Source organism: Gymnoscopelus microlampas, assembly GCF_963454915.1.
Source record: "Gymnoscopelus microlampas genome assembly, chromosome: 1".
Lineage (NCBI taxonomy): Eukaryota > Metazoa > Chordata > Actinopteri > Myctophiformes > Myctophidae > Gymnoscopelus > Gymnoscopelus microlampas.
Window position 1 is genome coordinate 48,310,188 of NC_139962.1, and position 17,176 is coordinate 48,327,363.

The window sequence follows — 17,176 nt, forward strand, 5'->3', positions numbered from 1 at the left end:
GATAATGTTGGCTGATATATGCAGTGGCTTCTTCTCCTCCATTTTTGTCTCAACATTTGCTACTTGCACATAGTTCACACAATATTCTACTGCACATCATGGTGGCATCAAGGTGGTGAAGTGCAGCCATTCTATCATTCTATGATAATATGGTGCATTTAAGCAGCCACTCGGCTGCTGTGTAAGTGATCAGATGGATAGGCTGCGTTCATTTTCAGACCATGTTTATTTTAATGATCAGTCAATGTGTTCCGGCTTGGATCAACGGAACTAACATACAGTATACTTTTGAGTTTCTTACATTATCATTAAAACATGAGTGTCAATTATTTGGGGGCCCATTTGCAATAGCCACATGGCCCACCCGTGGACCCCAGCCCACAGGTTGGGAATCCCTAATTTAGCTAATTCTGAGTGAAAAAGCATACTGGATAAAAGTTTCTGATTCAGACGCATCTCTATCCTCTGTTCTCTCCATCCTCTTTCTGTCTCTATTTCGACTGATTTGCTGTCTCTTTCTCTAATTCCATCTCTACATCTCTCTCCTTGTGTCTCACTGATTGACTGTGTCATTCTCTCTTTCCCTCTCTTTGTCTATATATTTGTTCTGCTAAGTGTTTGGCCCTGTCTGCCATTTGGATCTAAAAGCAGTATCAATCCTTATTGCAGTGTGTTGAATCAAAGAGCCAATGAAAGGAGGGCTGTTGGGTTGGGGGCGTTAAAGAACGCAGAGAAACGGGAGAAGGAGAGAGGAAAAAGAACGTCTCTCCTTTCTCCTCCTGTTTAAAGTGGGATGGGGAAGCACCTCTCACTCACTGCCAGAATTAGGTAGAATCCCAATCACTCTATTAGGCTCTCTGTCTTTCTTTCTGACTGGAATTCTTTCTCTGGCTCTATTGGTCTCTCATTCTCCCTTCATCTCTCTTGCGGATTGACAGGCTCTTTCTGTCTTTCTCTCCTCTCGCCCACTCTTTCTCACGCCTTCTTTGAACGCACACATTAACACACGCACAAATTCACAAACGTATTTCTCCTTCCTCCATCATCCTGTGCACACACTCTTTCTGATTAGCCAACCAGATTTAGTTTCCCTCGCTTTATCTCGGTCTGTCCTCACCTACTGTCTCCCTACTCCTCATGCACTGTTTCCCCTCTCTTTCTGATTGACAGATTGACAGAACCAGTGATGGTGTTTGATGATAGAACAAACCAGGTTTGCATACGCGCATGTGCGTGCGCGCGTGCATCAGCACGTCCGTGTGTGTCTTTGCATGGAGGTGGGTGACAAAAGAGAAACACTCCAACGTGTGTGTGGGATGATGAGAGAACAGAATAGGCTTCTCTTTTTCTTTATTTCATTTTTTTCATTCCTCCCTTGCTTAATTCATTTCTCACTCCTTGCCTTACGCCTTTCAATTTCTCTTCATACAGAGCGCACACTACCATTTAGATTGACACTTATTGAAGAGTAACGGAATTATAAAAAATGAATGGTTGGAAGGCATAAATCATCGCTGAAGAAAGGAACATGCACATTGTGTTTATAGTATGATAACTGATGAGAAGAGCAGGTAACCACATGAACCATAGTGTCCCTATTCTGGGATGAATATTTAGCAAAATTGGTAGATCAAAAGATCTGCGAATCGGCTATTCACAACACCAAAACGTTTCTGGACATGTACTAGGCAAACATTCTGTGAAAATAGTATCTACAAGATCACAATGGGTCACATTGTGGGCTTACAGAGTTTGTACATAGTTTGGCAATGTTTTGCTATTGACATACAACAAAGTATATAGGGTTTAAGCAGCTAAAGCGTGATGTATACTTCATCGTAAGATGGTGCCACTCAATGAAAATACTAGTCAATCAATTATTGATTTAATTCAATCACATCATAGCTTAAATAAAGTATGAGGCTTTATTAGTCAGAGGTGCATTGTGACCTCTAAAACTAACACCTTTTGTTCCTTCACCTACAACCTCTGGACTTTCATTGTGCATCCTAACTATTAGGAGTAGTGGGGAAGTGCTATTAATATGGCCTATGGTCTTAAAATGAGGTGTAACCGCACTCATGCATCATGCAACAATAAATAAAGTGACACCCTCTGCCTATACACGAATCCACGGAGCGCTGCCCTGCGTGCATCTATTGCTGCGGTGTCAGACTCAGTCAGCTGTTGCTGCAGTGTCAGTCAGCTGCAGACAGTATCTGACCGCTCACGTTACTCTTTTACTTGCTTTTTACTAACTTTTACTAACACTAACTTTACAAAGATGTACAGAAAATCAAGTCAGGTGCCAGTTGGCTAGTTTATGGCTGCTCTGCTAACGTCAACAGACGGACAGAACCGCAGCAGCAGCTGACTGACACCGCAGCAATGGCGGCGCCCCCTACAGGGCAGCGCTCCGTGGATTCGTGTATAACAGGAGATCCTGTGGGCCATATTTTCGCCGGTGCCTTACCCATTAACCCTAAACTTCTTTGCCATTTTTTTTTATTTTTAAAAACATTTTCAAACTGTTCAACTAGCCGATCTACATCGACACGTTGTGAGCTTGTAGATTGGCTGTTTGAACTATTTGAAAATGTTTTTACAAATAGTTCAAAAATGTTAAGGGATAATGGGTAAGGCACCGGCGAAAATAGGGCCCCACATTGTCATTTCCTTTTTTTAATTCTCGATTTTTAGCCCACGATTTTGTACCCATTTTTTCACCCAGAGCCAATTGCCTAAGCTTGTAATCCTGGGCACTACTCTCCCTCTGCCAGCCTGGGGAGAGCCCCGACACATTGTCATTTTTAAAGAAACCAATAATTACCAATTCAGATAATAATAACAATAAAAACAACTACAATAATAAACGGCTTTTGTATTGTTCTTTGGTTCAGTCTCTCTGGAGGAGAACAAATTGAATTTAGGCCTTTTGTCCGACAGCAATAATCAGATTGTGGCAACAGGAAGGTTATGTAACGGATCCACAGCATATTACTTCAATTTCTCACCTTGATACTGTACACACACTCAGGTACGCACACACGCACACACACACACGCACGCACGCACGCACGCACGCACGCACGCACGCACGCACGCACGCAGGCAGGCAGGCAGGCAGGCAGGCAGGCAGGCAGGCACGCACGCACGCACGCACACAAGGTGTCGATATGTTTTTTTATTGTTGTGTTGTTGCTGAAGTAAAACTTAAAGGGTCTTTTTCTTATCTTATTATCAGCTTTATTGTTACGTTGTTACAGAGTATGCTATTGTTTCACAGCATTGTGACCCTTATCATACTTGCATTTCACTGCTTGTACTGTACCTGTATAAGTACTGACAAATAAACCTTCTTGATTTTGAAAACTAGAGTTAAAAGAACACTGTGGATTTTCCAGTGCAGGGTGGGAGGAGAGATGGTTTCGACCCGTGAAATAGACATAATGTCCTGTCATTGACTGAGGCGATAATGAGCCCTCATGACGCTGTGACACATTCTCTGTCTTCATCTGACACACTCTTAGTGGCTGATGATCTTGGCATTTCCCTTAACAGCCTCCCACTGGTTTACACGCACGCACGCACGCACGCACGCACGCACGCACACACGCACACACGCACACACACACACACACACACACACACACTCTCTCTCTCTCCTTTCCTGTTCACTTTCTCGTCTCGTCTCGTCTCCTCTCCTCTCCACACCTTCCTACTCCTCTACTCATCTATGCCTCCCCTCTCTTCTGTTTCCCACTCCTTTCTCTCTCTCCCTCCAACTAAAAACTTTACCAAAAGATGGAGGGACATTCTCTATCTTTAACAAAAAATGTGTGTGTTGGTTGCTAGGCTTCATGCTGTATAAGCTCATACTAACAGCCCTCACAGAGACAAGCTGAAACTCACCACTGTTGCCTTTCCGACAGGCTTTTCCATTGTATATTCATGAGCTGAAGCTTCCTCTATCTCCTATGCTTAGAGTCTGACCTTATTATTTGGACTGGACAGTTACATTCACAGACCTGGAATTGGACAGAATGGTCATGTCTACTCAAATCAACATCCCAGAATGATCAGGCTAGCAGATATGTTTTAAATGTACCATTGGTCTAGCTTCTGTATGCAGAAAATAACAAGTCACTCCAATGCAGACTTATTTACAGTGAATAACTGGTGCTAAGTGAAATTACTTATGAACTGATGTCACCATAAGATGACAGTTTTCTTTTACAAAGTGCTACTGTCTTAAATGTCACTGTTGAATACATCAAAAGTAAAACTGTTTGTTGGTGGTGATTACATTTGTTTCTAATCTTGTTCTGTTAACCTTATCTAAAGATAGAAAATGATACATCTCCACTAAAGGCAGGTCGGAATTGGTTCACAGAAATGAAGGTATTATTAGTTTTCTTTTCCAAATCTTGGATGTCGTTGTTAAATACATCAAAAGAAAGGTTTGTTGATGATTGCCTTTTTTTTCTCATCTTGTTCTGTTAACGTATTTTATCTAAAATTATTGAAGAAGTTTGGCATGCGGCCCAAGATCCTACGGCCGGCCTCCTACAGAGGCACCACTGAGCGCATCGTGAACTATTGCATCACTGCCTGGTAAGGGAACTGCTCTCAACCACAAAGCACTGCAGAGTTCGTGCGGACAGCCCGGTGCATTAAGTGAGTTCCCCCTCCATCCAGGACATACTGTATACAGTATATGATGGACAATTGTGTCAGAAATAACCCGTAGGCCTATCAAAGAACCTAGCCACCCCAACCACGTAATGTTTCAGATGCTACCACCTGACAAGCACTTCAGCAGCCACAAAACCACTGGCAATCAGACTATCAGGGAGATAACGAGAGGCCCAGGAGGAGCAATAAGCTCAGGAAACGCAGCCGCCCCTCCAACCAGGATATGAACAATTGACACTATACAGTAGGCCTGCTGCCTGTCTGCCTGCTCCCACGCACGCACGCACGCACGCACGCACGCACGCACACACACACATGCATATTAAGAAGGATGATAAAAATGAGAGAGAGAGAGTATCGTTCAGTTTGTGCAGTATAATGTGTGTGTATTATACAGTATGTATTGTTACACAGCTAATATATGGATACATTTAGAAGTAGGACCTGTGCACACAGCACCTTCAAGCACCTCATCATAGTGTGCCATGACTAAGGCACACACTTTGCTATTTAAAATAAATAAAAACATGTAATAATTCTCCACTAATCACAGGTTGGAGTCATATAAATTACACATTGTCTCCATAGCAGTTCTATAATAACCATTTCATGCTGTAGGCTTATACTAGTGAAGTTACCCTGGCATAATAGTAGAGTACCATTTGTATTCAATTCAGCTTTTGTAGTTGAACCTTATGAGAACTCTTCATGCTTTGGGTATTATAACACAGTTGAAAGGAACTTCCAAATACCCTGAAAGAACCATGCATACTTTTTTACTATGGTTCTTGAGCAATGACTTAATTAACCTCATTGTGAATCCTAAAGATTTAAAGGTGAATATAATCTGTTTTATATGCTGTGACAAAACACAAAAATAAGTGGGAAGACAGTCAAGGATTTCAGCACCGTTTCAGAAATATATTTTGTCCATACATGCCTGAAAATGCACATTTGACAGACATTTGACAAACAGTACTGTATTTATAATTAATGCAGTCTGATGTAGTCTGTGGATTTAACCAGGGGATGTTACTTACAGTAGATGTGTGTGCGATCAATTGCTCTATGTTTTGTTTGGGCTCTGTCCTCTGTGTTTTGATTTAGTCAGCTGGACCCAAAAGATGTTGATGGTCTTCTTACAGAGTTGTCAGATGATGACTGAAACAACTTCCTTCGATCGTCACTCAGGTAATACAACGTGCACCGCATGCTGCCGTTATAAGTAATACAGATCACCACAGGACACTTGAATTGTCACAAATCACTTCAATATCAGCTTGCTTTCTGCTTATGTAGCCAGTAGTAGCATTATAAAATGCAGAATGTAACTGCACACCAGCTGCTTACATAGACAACAAGGTCTACAATTCATTATTTATGTTGAATTAATCACTGTAGTCATGACATGTTTGTTTTCTTTTGGAAAAGCATATCATGTGATAGGGACGTGACAAATCAGGGACGGACACGTCATGACTGATAAGACCCAATCAGGAAGTGAACGTGGGTGTCTGCATCATTGTTTTCAAAATCTTCTTTACCGCCAGTTTTAGGGTTTCGCAAATGGCAGAGTAGTGGGTACGCTAGGCACAAACGTAGCAAAAATTATGCACAAAAAAAGTGTGGATGTAGCAATTAAACCCCCCCCCCCCCCCCCCCCCCGGGGTCAATTAACACTGAGGATTTTACTGGGTAGATGCTGAATAAATACACATGAAGGAGGACCTCTACAATGACTGCTAATGAACAAGATGTAATGAATGTTAGCCAATCTAGCTTCTACTCCCTTCTCACTGAAACCGAGAGTTGTCTGGTGAGATTCAGTCCCTTAATGTCTATTAACTTGAAGGAGACTCATCAGCGTACGGCTGTGGGAGAGTCTATTTTAAGGCCATCATGTAAATTAGCAGAATGTATACGTAGCACAGTAATTAGCCAAAATCCTCCAGGACATTAGCATAGTAGGGAGAGGGTGAAGGAAAGTTCAACACAGACAATAAAAGGCAATGTGACATGTTAGATAGAGATTCACTACTTATATGTATGTCTCTCTCTCATCCTCTCTCTCTGTCTCTCTCTCGCCAGGAGGTACTATAAAATGGGATGATGAATAAAGGGCATTAGGCAGTGGAGCGTGAAGGTTGGTTGATTGTGTGTGTGTGTGTGCGCGCGCGTGTGTGTGTGTGTGTGCGTGTGCGTGTGCGTGTGCGTGTGCGTGTGCGTGTGTGTGTGCGTGTGTGCATGCACGTGGATGTGGATGTGTGTGCGTGTATTCAAATGTTATCCATTAATCATGTTTCTCTCTTTTGGGCCCGCTCTGTCCCTTGTCCTTTATGGGCTTTCTAGCTACCTGTAGTTCTCCAAACACTGTACTCTAAGTGAAGGCGGGGGAAATGCTTTACATGGGGTGCGTTTCCCAAACGACGGAGGTCACTGCAGTTACAGGGATTATGAAACGACATAGCGAATGCAAAAACATGTATATCGTCCAGCTGGGAAATCATACAATGCTACACTGTGTGAAGCCAGCCTTGGGCAGAAGACACATGTTCAGTATATTGTGCTAGGTTAAGTGGTAGATCTCCATATTTCAACAGAACACATTTTAAATGATAGCACACATACAGATTTACACAAATGATGCGTAGCCTGTGAGCTAGTTCAGGCAGATACACTTGAGAGGTTTATACGCATGTGCATCACTATATGGGCGATGTACTGTACTGTATGTGACGTGTCAAGCAGCTGACCATATTGGCGGTCTACTTAAGCTCACCTGATTCATTGCACTTCCTCTTGCTGTCAGTGCTGCCACTGATGTTGTATATGTTTTATTTTCTCCCATCACCATCCCAGCACCACCAGTAGGCTCTGCTTTCCCTAAGGGTTCCGCTTTCCCCTGGGGGGTTTGTTATAGAAGTATATCTCACTGCTCTTAAATGGTTGGTCCCTGAGCAGGGAGTAATGTATAGCAGAGCCTGAATGCCAAGATCAAATATAATATTCACACTTGTATTTACATTTTATAAAAATATTATTGGTCTCAATCTATTAGTGAGTTATCTGTCTAAAATATAAAGTTTATTGAAATCCATTAGACAATAACAAACTTAAGCCCTATTTAATGTTTTGTTGTACACTGATGCTAATGCATTGTGAGCTTGTAGATTAGATTTTTTTTTGCACCAAATAATTATTTTATAAAAAATCGATTAGTTTGATAGCTGTTGCACCCCTAAAAGAGAGCACACTTGGATGACTCTGTCCCCTACCATTCTGAAGGAAGATGTCTTCTTCTCTCATTTATTTTTTAAGATATATAAATAAATAATGACACTGCAGCTTTTATGCATCATCATCATTTATTGTTCTTCTTCTTTCGATACAATGAGTTAATAACTAAAGAGAAGCTGGGGCTGCCTGTCCTGGCTGGCTTGTATGAGCTCTAAAGAAATTCTCGCTCATGTCACATTCTGGCTAAAAGCAAAGCTAGTGGTCCAGCTCCATCAGAACAGCAAACAGTTCATACAGAGGGAGCCAGAGTGAAAGCCGGATTAACTTTTTATCTGCTGAAACTGCACCTACTACAGTACAGTACATCCCATTTATGGAAATAAAAGGAATGCCTATCTTTATGTAGAGTACAGAAACAGGAAGGCGGTACACAGCGACTGCAAAAAATCCCCTCCTGCTCAGTCCTAGGTGGGAGGAGCTCTGGACTGGGCATTTACCCTACACACCTGTACTGATTGCGATTAACACCACCTGCACCAAATTGCAGGATAGGCGGGTGCGAATATGGTTTGACCCAAAACAAAAGGTTTCTCAATGGTGTATTGTAGTATCAGGTGTACTTAATAACATATCAACAGTTTAGCAAAATCTGATCATTAGAAATGTCAAACTTCCAAGATGGCCGCCACCAGTTCCTTAAAAGACCATTACTTCATTATTTACCCTACACAAGTCATTTTGGTGCCTAACCCCATGTTTTGGTGATCTAGGAATCCAATTAGCATATATAAATTATAGTCAAGTGATTATAAGTACAATTATATACAGTATTAAAGCAATTGGTTATAAGCATATTTAACAATGTAATTGGACATGTCTCCCTTTTCTACATGCCATAACGCCCAGGATTGGTGAATTCATCACCTATACATGTAATTCACATTCTGTTGAAGCTTTAAAAATGTCTTTGGATACCAATAAGGATTAAATTAATCATTATTGGGTGGTACTGTGACATTTGTAAAAACATGGCTGCCAAGTGATAGACTGGGAATATTACACAAATCTTGAAAGAAATTCCTTACCGAGAAATGGCTTCACCAATTTGTTTTTAAAGGTGTCTGGTTCCCAAACTGTGGGTCCCCCAAATGATGTTGGAGGGTCCCCAGATGGTTAGCTTAATGTGCAAAATTGTTTTCTCACTAAACAGTAAACAAACCAACATACAGTATAAATGTATACAGGGTATCTGCACATTTCTAAAGTTACAATTTAATTACTCTTAAGACTCAATATTATCTCAAATATTAGGTAAGAAAGAGGCAAACATTGTGAAAATAGCCGATGTACAAGCTCACAACGCTACACTCAGTAGGAAAAAAATGTCCACTTGTCTGTTCTTTGGGGAAGATGGACTCCTCACTCAGTGGGGATACAGTGGAGAGAAATGGCACCCTTATGGGCCTAGAGAGGGTGTGCAAGTCAGTACAGAGCTATCACTCACAACATGTATCTATTGTCTTCTACTGGGTGTCTAGGCAGGGGTGGTGGAGGAGTGTGGCATGGATAAGGTTCAGATTTGCTTGTCACAGACATCTCCTTATTCCTGTGACTAGTAGTTGTGTCAGGTGGCATTACCTGCAGCTGTCCCTGAGAAGGAGCAGTGTTACTAGGATCATATTGTGTGACAGTATTGCCACAGTAATACCAGGAACCCCAATTTAGGAGGCCCTTTAACACATTGCCTGCCAAGGACGTTTTAAAACATCCTTTCAAATCCGAAACTTGCCTGCCAAGGACGTTTAAAAAATAATAATAATAATAATTATGCCAGAGGGCGCTCTAACGCAACTTAGGGATGATCCCTTGACTCTGAGAGAAGGAATGGATGGATGTGACGTCATCCCAAAAAATGTCACTTCGGTCCACTTGTAGAAAAACACATCTAGCTCGGATTTCTTCTTTTTTTTGTGAAAACGAGCCTTATTCAACTGCGGATAGCAACAAAATGGCCGATCGTGGTTACAACATTTTTGTTCCGGTGGATAGACGAGACCCTCCCCCTAACCCCAGACAGCCTTTGTTTACAACCGTGTACACATCGTGGCTTCCATAGCTCTCCGTGGATCGTCAATATAAGGTCAAATACGCTGGCAGCAGCGGAAGAATATTTTTTTTAATTAATAGTTTTGGTCCCTCAGACCCTCTTCCGGCCAACGTCAGTGGTGGGGTCAGTAGGTGGTTCCACCCATATGTTCGCCCTCCAGACCCCCTTCCCCAACAGTCGAGGTCACCTGAGTGGCTCCACCCCTCGGGCCGACCACAAGACCCTCCCAAGTGGCCTTGCAAGTCTCCCGAGTGGCTGGCTCATCAGGCCAACCACCACACTCACGCCACCTTTGAGCCTTGCCTGAGGTCATCTGCCCCTCATGGGGCGGCTAAAGACCGACAGTGCCTGCTACATATAACCAGCCCTGAACTGACACCGGTTAAATGTCAAATATAATATTTGAGGGGCGGTTACTCAGTCCTAGGTGGGAGTAGCTCTGGACTGGCCATTTACCCTACACAACTGTACTGATTGCGACAGCGACCTTACCCTAACATTAGACTGACTGACCTTTTAATGCGTATTAATGACCACTGCTGATGTTGAAACACAATATGGGGGATTTATGTGGCGATCAAAGATCACGACCATACGTGGAAATGTCTAAACCTTGTTTAATTAGAAATACTAGTCCATACCCGTCCGGGGATATGAGCACCCAAAGTATGTGCAGTTTGGGTTATGCGCTGTCGGCACGGCCGGACCCGGCACTATAACCATGGCGATGGCTGTAAGCATAGCGACGATAGCGCCCATAGCCCAAACTCTGAATCTCCGGTGTTGACATTAAAGCGCTAATAAACAGCTTACATTTTGGGAAAGTTAAAAACGGGCGACGTAATTTGGTGCATATGCTATTGGACAATGACCATGTGCAAATTCAGATCAATTGCTCCAGCCATTGAGGAGAACCGGGCAGGACAGACAGATTCTGAACAGACAGATCCTGTCCACAGAGGTTTCCTTAATTATATGTAGGATATAACTTGGTAATTATACTGCTGTGCATTACAATTATACTGCTGTGCATTTCTGATGTCACTAAGTTACCAACTAGTAATGCTAATGCAATTTATTTGTGTACCTACAGTATTATATTGAACATAGAATATAATCCAAAGTGCTGGGAAAGATGTGGAATGCTCAAAACACATCTGTATGGAACATTCCACTGGTAAACAGTCTAATTGGTGAAAGGATAAAAGATAAAAGGTGCATCCTTGAAATTTCACAAGCACGTTCAGCACTGTGTGAAAAGCTGCATGGGCAAATAGTCCAACCGTTTAAGAATGTTTCTCAACACAAAATTGCAAGGAACTTGGGGATTTCATCTACAGTCAATAATATTGCAAAAAGATTTATAGAATCCAGAGAAATCTCATTATATCTATTTTGTAACTGCAATTCGAGGGAGCCAGGCTACAGAAAATAGTTTTACCCACTGTTTTGCAGCTGTACATTTGTGATGTGACAATGAACTTTAAGGTGAAGCTTGAGTTGACTTGTATGCTGTGTCTCACCACAGCATTAAGGGCTGTTCACACGGGGGCATCCACCTGTCTGATTTCCCACGCCTCCCTACTGTACCTGCCCGCTCACCTCTCATTGAAAATGAACAACTAGGCCAGGGATGGGCAACTGGCGGCCCGCGGACCGCATGCGGCCCTCACCGTCACTCAATGCGGCCCCAGGCCAATTAAAAAAATAAAATAAAAGGGTTTTTTTTTTTTACTTTCAAAATCACAAAGTAATCTAAACATATCCGAAATGGTGAACTATTGTCTTCAGCTGTTCCAAACATGCAACTTTCCATGATCCATTTTAATTTCAACAGTCCACCAGTAAAGCGCTCTCTCGTTTATTTTAATAGAAGCCTTATTAATTATAATTCTGGTCTTCATTTTGTATATTTTAAGCCAAGGTTACAGCAATACTCTGAAAGGCATACTCAGGAATGTGAAGTTTTGTTTAGTAGCACAGCTGTATTTAAGCTGATAGAAGCATTACTAAATGCTAAATAAAAACAAAGTTACACAAATAATAATCGTTAATATCCCTTATTTATCACATATGTGACTATTATGGGCTTATAAGTAATGGGGTACTACTGGTGAGAGTGCCAGTAACCAATGCGGCCCCCCAGAGTGAGTGTGGACATTTTGTGGCCCTCACCATCTACAAAGTTTCCCACCCCTGAGCGTACTACTGTGTGAAAAGCCCTTTACGCTACTCTCATACCCATATTTCTGTGTGAGGGTATGGATCTTGGTAACACACTTGTCCCTGCTGAAATCAACCGAACCGTCTATCACCGCTCCAAATAAACACTTCCATACAATTAAGTTTGGTACTTCTTTAAAATGAAAATGAAAGGGTTATAGAGGTATTAATAACTTGTCATTAATAGGGTTGCTGAACTTGTTACATTAACATAAAAACACAGGACCTAATTATCAAATATTAAAACACCTAATAATCTCTTTATTTACCAATTCTACTTCTACAAATGATCACTTAAAATGATGTGATCCATGTGAATCATGAAATGAATATGCAATTAAAATGAAACTACAGAATAAATGAATGAATAAATTACTGAATGTAAGAATGAATGAATGCATGCATGCATGCATTCATTAATATATGAATGAATAAAAAAATAACTCAAGTATATATATTTTCACTCTCAATGCAATGAGGGCAATGTCTTCTAAACTGGGACAATTATTCAATTGAGAGGTAAGCAGATAAGTAGATTGAACTAGGATACATCTTTCTAGTCACAGACAGAGACAGTAGGAAAGGAAGACCACAGCACACTTGAATGGTTGTTTCCAATGTCTCAAACTTAGTTCAGTGTGCTCTCCTTACTAAGAAAAAAGCTGTCTGGAGAAGACACTTCTAAACGTTTAGTCTCATTTTAAACTTCATTTGCATATGGGCCTGTCGACTACTCCCTGTGAGAAAAAAAGAAATATGGGATGATAGAATCTAGGTTGCTAACTTCTATTTGTAGTCACATTGTCTAGGAAGGTTACATTAAATAACACACCTCATAATTGAATGCACTGTGAAGGAAGCTTTTGATCCATGTCTGACATGACTTACATTCCAAAGTTTTCTGTTCCCTACTTAGAGAGTTCTTATCAGATGTAATAGTTTTAGTGTTAAACATTTGCTGTAGTTTAAATGCAAAGAGCAGGGCCGTCACCAAGGTTTGAATATATTAGGGGCTGAGCTGTGCAAGGTACATTACATGTATTTTACCATACATGTACAATTTGGTCCCATCTTTTGAAGGTTAAAATGGGTTGAAATAAACACAGACAGACAATTCAGCAATCTAAAAGCAGATAAATGTGAGCACTTGTTAACATTTTAGTTTACCAGCTTTTGACATAGAGAATAGTAAACAAACTATCCATATACTTATCTGCCTTTATGTAACTGTTCATCCCCAATCCTTTATAAGTTTCAATTTTAAGTGTTTTGCACCTCAGGAACCTGTGTACGCACAACAAAATAGGACTATTTCAGCTCCACAGAAATTCTGAGCGGTGCACTCATCATACCGATACACCTGTATGCATAAGCACATCCATGAGTCACTCATGGATGTGCTATGCATACAGGTGTATCGGTATTTGGCACACTCCCTCCATAAATTAACGTTTTAATGCAATGTTTTGACACTGATTAAATGCAAGCAGTATCCACTCCACACATGGCAGCACACTGCAGTAGCAAGTGCTGATGGTGATTGTGAATGAAATTGTCCTGATGAATATAGATTTTTTTTCCTGAGTCAAAAAGATGCAGAGCTGGCCAGAAGACATTTGTTGGGGCTAACGCCCCAGATGGCTGGTGTGACACCACTGGCAAAGGCTTGATTGTCCTTCTTGACTTAATCAAGAGTGGCCTGTGAATCTTTTTTTTAAAAGGCCACTTGTCGAAAGTCAAGGGAAATCTGGACATTAAAAGCAAGACCAATTACTTTGTGTGTAGAGAGGAGGAGAGGAAAACAAGAGAACTGGTCCATATATATATATATATTGTGATATCTATATATCGGTACAATTATTATGTTATATGTATGTGTATATGTGTGCGTGTGTGCACACATGCGCGTGTAAATTATATGCAAGTTTATCACTGCAAGTGTGAAACTGTAAATATGACAGTAATGTGCTCAACATGGAGTATGACTTCATTTGCTTGAATGTGGCTTAATTTACATTAAGCCAGGGACGCTAACTCGTGACTCGAAGATTGCTGATTTGAAGCCCTGCTGGGACACAGATTCATCCCAACTGGTATTGTCACATTCTGACATCCTTATTAAAGTGACAGCTGATGTTCTAACCCTGTCTGTCCTACAGGCAGCTCTGACATTATAATCCTGCTCTAGAAGGACAATTAGTGACAGGCATCACATGCTATAGTAGGACACACACACACACACACACACACACACACACACACACACACACACACACACACACACACACACACACACACACACACACACACACACACACACACACACACACACACACACACACACACACACACACATTATAGCAGGCTTAAGGGTGATGCTCTAATTTCCACCTCTAAATAATTACAGCAGAGGATTCTGTAGTGAGGTGACTAAAGCTGAACTCTAATCTAACTGAGAGGCTAATTAAATATACACAAACATGTGCATGCGCCCGCAGACACACGCGCACATGCCCACACACACACACACACACACACACACACACACACACGGGCATAATACAGACGATGGGAATAACGGATAGCTTTTCAACCAGTTAGCGGGCATCATTATCTGGTTAACAGGACCAAAAAACTGTTACGACCCACATACCACATAAAATGAAAGTATATGTGCACACAGAGTTCTCGCTCTGATCAGCTGCCAGTGTCAAGCCGACACCATCACGCAAGTCTAAAACTATTCTACTACAGTTAGAAGTTACAAAACATTTCATTCATTCATAGCATTTGGTGATTCATTGGAAAAATTGGTTACGCGTGTGCGTGTGTATATGTCCTTCACGTATCTTGAGAACCAGCCGACAGACACAGAGACCTCCATATATGGGCATAAAAGGGACACAGACACACAGATGGGTAGAACGGGTATTGCATAACCAGACGGGCATGCATTCGCAATGAGCTTCGTTCCCAACAGGCATCGGACTAGTTTATCTATAAATGCACGGAGTCTCCGCACGCATGCATGCCCGTGTGTCAAGGTGTGCATTATAATCACTGTTATAATGCATTATAGTGTGATTATAAGTCACCATAAGTGGTCATTGAATGCTTTAAATGAAGTGGAATAAATAACATTAAATCTATGCAAGAACAATTACACAAAACGTTTCTGCCTACAGCTCCATGAATATCATTACTTTACTTACTTACTCTATGTCATTTTTAGATCTTAGCGTTGGCTATTCAAAAATAGCAGATCTAGCAGGTCTTAAAAGGATCCCTGGCTAATAAGCCAAATATGCCTTAATACATTATAATTGTCCTCTATAACTAAAATGTAAAATTAAAAACACCTTAAATATTTTATTTATTTTAGAAATAGTTAATCTTTCACTCAATAGGGGCAATGCCCATCGCAAATTGATGATGTCATTTGCCCATGTGTGGTCTAGCCTTATGGAATTTATGGAATGCATATGAAAATGAAAAACAACTTAATACTTCCTAAGGTTAATATGAGCATCAAATCAATATTTTAAATGTTTTGCACATTCCATTAATTCCATAGGGCTAGACCACACATGGACAAATTACATCATCAACTTGCGCCGCGCATTGGCCTTATTGAGTGAAAAATAAATACTATTAATAATATTTAATTTTACATTTTAGTTTTAGAGGACAATTATAATGTATTACGGCATATTTGGGTTATTAGCCAGGGATCCTTTTAATGGGTTAAAGCACCCAACGACCACCCAATGAATGACCACCTATAGACCCAGACTGCCTACTGAGCAGCATGACGATGACGATGAGCACTAAATCTTCCCCCCACATCTAATGATCTCCCAAATTCCTGCCTCCCTTGAAGGAAGATATAGAGATGTTAAGATAAAGGAAAATAATTTCGACACACACTGGGCTCAAACTGCCTTTAACTCTCATTCTACTCCAGCCAGCACTCACTCCTATTCTACATTTGAATCTTCCTCTTGCCCCAGAGATGCTTGACCCTGGCCAAGGGTAGCCTAGAATCTTCTCCCTCCTCCTGGCTCCGAAGCTGTGGAATGACCTCCTCTTGTCAGTCAGGACTGCAAACTAATGGCTTCAGTGAGCTACTTCAGAATGACATGCTGTCTGACCACACCGGGAAGCCAAGTCATTCGTGCTTTTTTCGGAATGGCTAAACACAAAGGTAGAACTAGAAGCTGTACTTCATGGACAGGGGAAATGGTTTGGAAATAGTTTTGGCCACAAGAGATCGGCAGGTGGCAGAGTGGTGAACCACAGTGGTAATACATAATTTAGCTTGTTTGTTTTATTTTTGCAAGATAACATGGTGGGGCAATGTGTGTTGTGTGAAGAAAGAGGGGGAAAAATAGCCTACAGACAATTTGAAAGCCTATCCATTTTCACACCTATCATACCTGGGCACTCAGAGGAATGCGGGTGCGGATTTCACTTCATTCTTTGGTAGAAAAGTAGAAAGTTGGTAGAAAAGTTACAAAAAATCTGACCCCCCCACCACCACCACACACAAACACTCACACACACACTAACACACACACACACACACACACACACACACACACACACACACACACACACACACACACACACACACACACACACACACACACACACACACACACACACACACACACACACACACACACACACACACATCAGTCTTGCACTTTGTATGTGGCTCTTGATAAGAACATCTGCTACATTGCTGTAATTGTACATTGGGACAAATATAACGATTGCATTAACTAACTCTAGTTATGATCACAGACTGAGACCTCTAAAACAAGCAACACTGCCAGTCCTCCACCTGCTAAAACAGATGGAGTGACTATGTGGCAGCTATATATTATACATGTCAGATATCGGCTTATCCTA

At 41.3% G+C, this 17,176-nt stretch overlaps 1 protein-coding gene across 1 annotated transcript in view; it reads right to left on the reverse strand.

Moving 5' to 3' along the window:
• Positions 1 to 17,176, reverse strand: part of ntrk3b (neurotrophic tyrosine kinase, receptor, type 3b) — a gene marked incomplete at both ends in the record, with an annotated part of 250,628 nt that overhangs the window by 78,847 nt on the left and 154,605 nt on the right. The window lies entirely within an intron of this gene.